Genomic DNA, 8,685 nt, shown 5'->3' on the forward strand with positions numbered 1-8,685 from the left:
TACACGTTACACTTAATGTCCATTAATTGCATTTTACAGTAGTAACCTGGTCACACATTCAGGGGATTAACAGCATCACAGAGGGAAACCAGCCACAAAAATGTTATGCAAAAAAATGCAAGGTTTTTGTGGCCTTTTCCCACCGTGCCTTCAGTCAAACGCATAGCAAGGTTAGCACCGCAGCAGGGTCTCCAACCGGGCCCAGTGGGATGCCCATTGGCTGACAATCCCTGATTGTTGGCTAGATCTGGGACTTGAACTGGGTGATGATCAGCTGACTGTTGGCTGGCTCCTGGACTGCACCAGAGCGAGGTCCTGATCCAGCTGGTGGCTGGGCACCCAGCTTTCAACTTGCCGGTGTAAAGGAAGCCGGGATCGTGGTCCCAGACTCCCCCTGTACTAACAAGCGGGACCCGATTGAAATGTGATCCCTGGGCCCAAAAGCATGCATGCTGCCTGCACACCCAGTATGGCAGGAGGTGCATCGCATCTTTAAATGAACTTCTACCAGTAGCCTCAGACTCCAGCCCTACAAGGCTTCAAGCTAGTAGGAAAGGTGCGTGTAACCTGCTGGCAAGGTCGTCACAGGTGCTCCTCATGGCCAAACTGCCAAGGGGAAGAGCTTCTACAGGTCCCGCTGTGGCACCAGCAGCCCTGACATCCTGGCCACGACAGACCGCTGTAGGCCCATTGGGATGCATCTCCTTGCAGCCTCCAGGCCTGCAAGTGTCACGACGGCCACTTCACCCCTCACCCCCATCCCATGCTCACCGCATGCCCAGTGCCCATTGTTGGCTTGTGCAAAACACAGCTCTGAAGCTGTATGTGTCGCACACATGGTACTCTAGTATCTCAATAGGCCAAACTGGAAACACAGCCTAGGGAAAAGATCCCTGACAACAGCCAGGAAGGCTGTTCCTCCAAAAGCTTTAGATGCCAGCAGCCCCAGAAGACATCACTTCTGCCTCCGGGCTTGACTCCCAGGCCTATCCCAACACGTTACTGAGGCTAAGTGGTATCCGCAGCAATCAATCTCTCTCATCATCAAAGCCACAAGCCATCTGTTTCCACTTTCCCGGGGAGAGGCGGGGAGTGGAAATCTGGTTTCACTTGGGTTTCCCTTCCCTGGGTGATGCTTTGCTGAGCATCAAACACCGTCTGCAATGCGATCAGCAGTCTGTGGGTGGCCCATCTCCCCCATTCAAAACTAAATGTATAGCTTGGGCCATGGCTGCAGGACAATTAGCTGTGGCATGAGAATTAATAGTACTGGGGGCACGAGGTGCCAGTGAGCAACACCCCCCCGCAGCTGGCACAAGGCATGGAGCAGCTCCCTCGCTGAAGCACTGGGGTGCAGTACAGACTCGCTGCTTCAGAGCTACGGATGGCGGCTGAGCACTTGGGTCGCAGGATGCCTGGTGAGAGGCGTGTGCCGTCTTCACGCCGGCTAGGGAAGGAAGAGGCCAGGACGTGCTGTCACCAGCGCTGCTCTTTCCTTAGGGGTTTCGTGCATCTGAGGGTGAAGTTACACATTACGCTGAGACCAAATGAAGGGTGCTTAAAATGCAAGCGTCTGCACGTAAAAGATCATTGACTCGTGCTAAGCGTCCTCTGATGTCTCAGAGTTACGCCGCTTCAGGAGAGGGTTAGCTGTGGGCCGTGCACCCAGCTCGTGCCAGGATAAACTTCAGTCCGTTCCACAGAGATCGAGTAGGTAACTTGTAGTCCACCAGCATCCCAGGATGCACCACTCCCAGCCCCCACCCCACACCCAGAGCAGGATAGAGCCCAGGTGTCCCGGATCCTAGCCCCGCCCCTCCTCGCCAGCCCTCTAGTGGCGAGTCAGAGCCATGCAAGCAAGAAACGGTATTAACCCTGGAAGTGCAGCTGCTCACGGCCCGTTCTAATTAACACCAATTAACATCCCACAGATTTAGTCTGGGCCAAGTAAACACCGAACTGCACCTCGAGACCAGAGGAAGGTGCCCCCCTCCCGAGAGCAGAGTGCACATCTGGATGCAACGATAGTCAAATGGACCAAAAGCAACCTTGGAAAGCCAGAGCCTTGCCCTCTAAGCCCTTCCCTGAGAAAAGAGGACCAGGTTCAGGGTGAGATTTTTGGGCAGCCAGTAGGATGGGGATTTTCTAGCCATGGGACTGGGCTCAGTTTGACCGTGGCTCACGTGACTTTGGGCAAGTGACTTCTTCCTTGCCTTAGTTTCTCCATCTTTTCTCTTTCCTGAGCAGGCTCCGATCCGTGATTTCCTTGGGCAGTGCCCAGAAGAGAAGGGCCCTTATTGGAGAGAGTCCAGCAGAGGGCAGTGAAAATGGTTCAGGGGCTGGGGCACAGGACGGGTGAGGAGAGGCTGAGGGTGCTGGGCTGATTGAGGCTGCAGAAGAGAAGACCGAGGGGGATTGAATAGCAGCCTTCACCTCCCTGCAGGGGGGCTGCAAAGAGGATGGAGCTGGGCTGGTCTCAGTGGGGGCAGATGACAGGACAAGGAGCAATGGGCTCAACAGCTCCTGCTGGTCTGGGCAAGGGGTACAGACTCTTGCACCTGGCTGCAGGCGATCCCAGGGAGTGGTAGCCTGCAGCCTGGAAATGCTCCTCCATCCCGGCTGTACAGAGGAGCCTTGGAGTTCGTGCCGGACCAGGCGAGGAGGTGGAGTGCACGTGCCCCATTAGGAATCACATCACAGCAAGCCCAGCTTCATTCACCGCGCTGAGGTTTTATTGCATCCAAAACAGCTCAACAGGGCAATGCCGTCTAGCGCCAACAGTGCGCGTGCTCACTTGACTGGGTATGCTCACGTACCAGGCAGAGCACGCCGGCCATCCTCCTGCGTTTGACTGCAATGGGAGGAGGTCAGCCACTTTGCAACTCGGGCTTGTGCAATGCACTTGTTGGATCTTCACCCACCCAACGTATCCCTGCAAAAAGCACATCGGGAACCTCTACACAAGCAAAGAGGAACGGCCGTGGTGTTCGCGCTGCTTCTGTACTGCCCACAGTCCCAGCCCCGACTCTCCTACCCAGGGAGCGCCCAATACCCAGGTCCTGGGTGCCTATTAAGATCTATCATTCATTGCTAGGAGGGAGTATTAGATGGACAAGAGCTAGAAAAAAAGGTGCATTTGCAACGACTCCAACCTGCTTGGCACAGTGTAGCAAGGACAGCCGGCAGACCTCAGAAATGCTTTGGTTGAACCGAAATTTTCCCCTCAACGAGATTTTGGTGCACTACAATCCCAGCTGTGGGATGAAGCCATCCCTTCCTGCTCCCTTGCGCACCCCAGCAAAACAGGCAGATGGGTAGGGAGAAACTGCACGGTTGCATCACAGGTGCCAAAAAGACCCCAAGAAGCACACGCCTTGCCAAACTCCCAGCAAAACTGCAAGAGGGCAGATTGGAGTCTCCTGGTGAAGAGGTAGCCAAACGTGTCCAAGATCTTGAGTGCTTACAGCTAGGGAGGGACAACAGTGGTGCCCAGGGACTGCTCTGGATCAGCATGTCCCCTCCCAGGTTGCACCATCCTTGGGGGCAGAAAAAAGAAAAACAAAAAACAGGAGGGAAAGGAGCAGAGTTGAACCCCTGAGCATGGAGGACACGTGCCCCAGCACTTGCTAGAGAAGGGCATCAGGACCTGGAAGACCAAGGTGCAACGGGTAGTGCCGAGAGTGCGCCACAGCTCGGACCAGCCTTGGGCTCTTGCAGACCAGGAGCCCTGTGACACCCACTCGAGAGCCCTTCTCATGTCGACAGCATCAATCCGGACCCCGGGCTGCTGGCGCGTCTCGTCCCGGTTCGGTTCGTGCCGGCTGTGGAGCTACGCAGAGAAAGCTCCCGAGGCAGGTTCTGGGGAAGCCACGCCAGGTCACCAAACCACGGTGGAAACATTTCTGCTGCTTCTTTGAGCCCAAGGACGAAATGCAAGAAGCTTTTGATCTTTGGAGAGGCAACAGACCTGGCACCAGGCCTCCACTTTCAGTAGGGCGACAGCGCCCTACTCTGCAGACAGCGGCCAGAGAAGCATGCCAGATGGATTCGCTGCCGTCTTCCAGTTGCATGCGGTCATGAGGCTCCTTTACCTAGCAGGGAGCTGGAGTCTCTGCAGAAACAGACCTTGAGAAGGAACGAGTCCTCCCCGCTACCCCCTCTGCAGCCAGTCCCAGTCTCCTTGGCCCCTCATCGGGCTTGGGGAGCATATGCCGAGGAGCTGGCATGGTGGGGATGCACGCAAAAAAGAGCCAGGACGCACCGGAGCACGATGAACAGACATGTCAGACTGAGGCCGAGAAGCCCGCGCTGACCAGCTTGTTCTATCAGCAGAACCTGATGGAGAATGTCCTACATCCGAAAGCTTGCCCAACTCCATCCTGGCTATGCAGCTGCTCCAGTAACGGACACCGCCCCAAGAAATCCTGGCCTGTACTGGCACCTGCATCCTGCCCAGTGCTGCTCACCCCAGGCAGCTTTGCCCTCCATCTCAGTGGAAGCAGGTTTTGGTCCCTGCAAGAGCCAGGGGAAGAGTTCGCTGGGTGCGTCTACACGTGCACCCTTACTGCGCAGTAACTGAAGTTACTGCACTGTAACCAAAAATTACTGCACAGTACGAGCACACGTCTACATGTGCGTGCCTGTACTGCACAGTAACTATGGTGACTTACACCGACTTGGGCATAAATTTGCTACCTGCATGATGTAGCATGATCAGTGGCATGATGCGGGTAGCAAATTTACACCCGAGTAGCTACTGCGCAGTAAGACGAGTGTAGACGCCTTACAGCGCAGTAACCCTGTTTGTGTGGACTGACTTGGGACTGACTTGGACTAAAGTCAGTCCACACAAACAGGGTTACTGCGCTGCAACATCTGCATGTGCAGATGCCAGCGTAAAAGCTTCTTACTGCGCAGTAAATGCACGTGTAGACATGCCTGCGGAGCCTGACGCCAACTCAACTCCTGGGTAAGCGGCACGGCTGGATCGAGGTGCGTTCCCCCAGGGAATCTCCCTGGCATCAGGGTGGGAAGAGCTCACCTCTGCCCACCCTGGAGGGGCCTCGTGTGCACTGGGCTTCGAAGAGGCTTGCGTGTTATTTTCCTGTAGGTGCCACAGCAAAACCCGGATCCTCATGAACCTGAAACTAGCATTTTGGGCAGGAAAATAAGCAATTTGTGTCTTGGGGGAGAAAGTTGATAAAAAGCCCGAGAAGCTACCTGCCTTGCATCTGCAGAGGGGGTCCTGGTATGCGTGCTGCCAGCTTCCCCAGCCCTGATGTTCATCGAGCTCCTAAGAAAGGCTGTCTGCGTGCTGTGGTCCTGTCGCGAGCCGATGGGACAAAGGGTGCCAAGCGCTCCCAAACAGAGCCTGGAAGTCACTGGATCTGGCGTGTGCGAGGAGCGTCCCAGAACTGCTGCCAGGGCAGGCGGGGAGCAGACCGGCAGTGGAGGGACGGGCTGGCGTGGGTGCAGAGGGCGAGCCGTTCGTGCTGCCTCCTCCCTGAGGTCAAGCGCTCTTGGGAGGGGTCTGAGGAAGTCCAAGGGACCACCTCTGCCAGCAAAGCAAGGGCTGATCTTCCCTGCCCAAGGGCAGCGGGCTGTGGGGAGGAAGGGCACGGGGCTAGGATGTGTCCGTGTTGGGGTCCCAGCTCTGGCCAGCAGCCACACCGCCGTTTCCACTTCCACCGTCTCCTCTCTTTCCCGGGGTGGATCCAGAGCGGGAGCAGTGGCACAGCTGCACCCCTTCTGGATCAGGGAGCCTCCGGGGGACTTCTTCAAGCCCTTAAATGAGGTGAAAGGGAAGGATTTTCACCTGCTTCGGGGATTTTTAAAAAGCCCGTAGGTGCCTGCAGACAGTCTGCCCGTATTGGAAGGGGCGGAGGAGGCTGGGCACTAGGGCTGCCTCCATATCTGCACTGCAGGGTGCTGGTCCTGCACCCCCTTTTCCCAAATCCTGGACCCACCCCATCTCTTGGAGGTGTCGAGCCCCTCAGGGCAGGTCCCGTCTCTGCGATGCAGAGGAGCCCGGCGCTCGGCAGCCACCGCCCCATCTCCGAAGAGAGAAGTGCCTGGACGCGTGCGTCTCTTCCAGCTCCAAGTCGTGGTGCTAGTAACACCCAGGTCGTGGGTTTGATCCCTGTATGGGACACAAGACAAGGTTGGGCTAGATGTGACCTCTGGCGGTCCCTTCCAGGCCCACTTCTCTATGCTCTCAGGTCCACCCCATGCCCCGACGTACAGTTTCCAGGTAGGCAATGCAAGCACTAACCCAAGGGAGGGGAAGGGCTCCCTGTAATAGATATCCCCTTCCATACCTGGAAATGTTCACAACTGCTTTTAATTACTACCTAATGTTACTCTTATTTGTTCCCAGCTAAGCAGGCTCTTCCCCCCACGCCTAGGTTCTTGTTGCACGGTAATTTTGGGCAGCTCCTGGAGCTCTTAACCCAGGGATTGTCCACACATTAACACCTTCAAAGTGATGCCTCTCCGGGGCAGGATGATCTCTTGACCCATGCAACACAGCTCCTGTTGCAAACATGTGGCCACCCCCCCGGCCCCCCAGATGTGCTGCTCCAGTTGCAGGTGCGGCTGCTCCGAACTAGCACGAAGCCGATCAACATCTGTGCAGCTCACAGCTCAAGGTGCAACACGGGCCCTAGACTGGATCTGTCCTGGAGAGCTCCAACCTTGCACGTGTGCCCAGTGCTGCCTGGAGGATGCTTTCTCTTCCGAGTGTCACCGAGAAGGAAGGGGCCTTGAATGGTTTTTAGTTAAATCCAGCAGAACTTGAAAAAGCACTTGTCTGGGGTGGTTTGGACAGGGCTGATCCTGCTTCAGGCAGGGGTTGGACTAGCTATGATGCTCTGGAAGTCCCTTCTCATCTTGCTTTTCCAAGTAATAATCCTCACTAGCAGCATCAATCATCTCTGTAGAAGAAGGGGAAAAAAAAAAATGCAACCACCTATTTCCAATGGGAAAATGCCCTGCCATAGTGGGGAGACTGGTGTGTTTGCAGATTTGACTAGGTTGCACTGGATCAGAAAGCACCGCCGCAAGCACGGGCTCAGAAGCCAGCCCCGCAACCAAGCAGATACTGCCGCCATGCTGCCTGCGGCAGCCATCGAGCCCCAGGTCGGTCCTATAGGATCTTTAGCCTCAACAGAAAAATGGAAAACCACTTTACAGATAGGAAAGGGAGGCTCAGCTGTTGCCATAGCAATGGTCCATCACCTCCCTGCTGAGCCCAAAATGCCATCCCATCCAGTGGCTCGTGTGCTGTGGGCCCCAGCCCAGCACTTGGAGCAGAGTCATCCCAGGTTGCACCTCGCAGGCAGAGAGGCTGGAGGTGGTGCATGCCCAGGACCCCTCCACGCCAGGCATCCAGGTAGCTGAGCTCACAACCTGGGTTTCTTGGCAAGCCCCTGGGATGTGCATGCACGTTGTGCAGGGATTTGCCAAAAGGCCGTTCCCACGTGTTTTCCAGCAGGAACAGGAGGGGCACAGGGATGCACAGGTGTCCTGCCCGGGGAGCCCTGCAGGGTTTGCTGGCTGAGCTCCCTTCCCTCCCGTCCCCGGGAAGGGGACAGTTCTAGGCCAACATGCACCACTGGCCGGAGAGGGTCCCGGCGATTGCACCATTAACCCCATGGGCAGGTCCCAGCACTCGCCAGGCCAAGCTAAGGACAGGAGTCAATGGTGCGGGGCCGACTCCAGCAGGACTGTCCCTTTGGATAACCCAAAGGCTGCAGCCCAGGGCTACAAGACAAGACAGCCATGCTTCAGAGCATCTAGCCATAACTCTGGGGCCATCATACAGTCCTCATCCATTCCTGATGGGAACAGCTTCACTGGCTTGAAAGCATTATCCGCATTGAGCAGCTTGAAAGACAAGAGGGAGACCCCATCCATAGGGTAAAGGGAACGAGGAGGTTTTCAGACCACAAACACGCGAGCATGGGCTTCTCCATCCCGCGAGGTAACGTGGCAGGAGCCATTCCTCCCCTCCACGAGTCCTCATTTAAAAGCCGCGTATCCACGATCTCACCACTGTTACGATGGAGAAATGCTCACCACAGTCCCACTTTAGATACTGGTGCAAACACTGTCAATCTCCATTTCAGGTGCCTACGCTCACCTGGCCTGAGCGCGGAGAGGACTTCCAAGCAGCAGCTGCTGGAAAACACCAAGAGACACTTGGGAATAAAAGGTCCCGAGTCTGAAATTCCCTCTTGCATGAGCCTCGTGGTGCCAGGGAGCTGGCCGGCGTTAGCAGGAGTACAGCGGTTGCACGCTCTGGATGCAATGCTCTACGTGAAGTCAGGAGGAGACAAGATCCTTGCCTCGTTGAATGGGTTTGGACGCCAAACTCTGGGGGCGAAGGAAGGCACTTTCCGAAGAGTTTTTGCACTTCTAGACCATGCCTTGCTCCTGGCCAAGCTGGGCCCAGCCAAAATAACCAAAGGCCTCGGGGGGACCTGGTTGCCCAGGATGCTCTCCAGGGGATGATACAGCAGAGCCGCACCTGGAAGTGATGAGCAGAAAAATGCAAAGCGTGCAGAGATCCCCTTTACGTGGGTAACTCCTACACACAGCAAGGTTTTCCCTTCCACGTATTAGCAAACCGTTAGTTTTTCTGCCAATGGGAACAGTTCATCTCAGCAAATTCCAGGCATTTAAATC

At 56.0% G+C, this 8,685-nt stretch overlaps 1 long non-coding RNA gene across 1 annotated transcript; it reads right to left on the bottom strand.

The window, feature by feature from the left end:
• Window positions 1-4,922: 4,922 nt before the first annotated feature.
• LOC112551709 lies at window positions 4,923-8,475 on the bottom strand. The gene is made up of 3 exons (XR_003096023.1): window positions 8,077-8,475; window positions 6,475-6,932; window positions 4,923-6,139 (listed from the first exon to the last, which is right to left on the bottom strand). It is a non-coding gene; the product is annotated as an uncharacterized LOC112551709 (long non-coding RNA).
• Between the last annotated feature and the right edge of the window lie 210 nt (window positions 8,476-8,685).

The sequence above is a fragment of the Alligator sinensis genome, unplaced genomic scaffold (genome assembly GCF_000455745.1).
Source record: "Alligator sinensis unplaced genomic scaffold, ASM45574v1 scaffold334_1, whole genome shotgun sequence".
NCBI lineage: Eukaryota > Metazoa > Chordata > Crocodylia > Alligatoridae > Alligator > Alligator sinensis.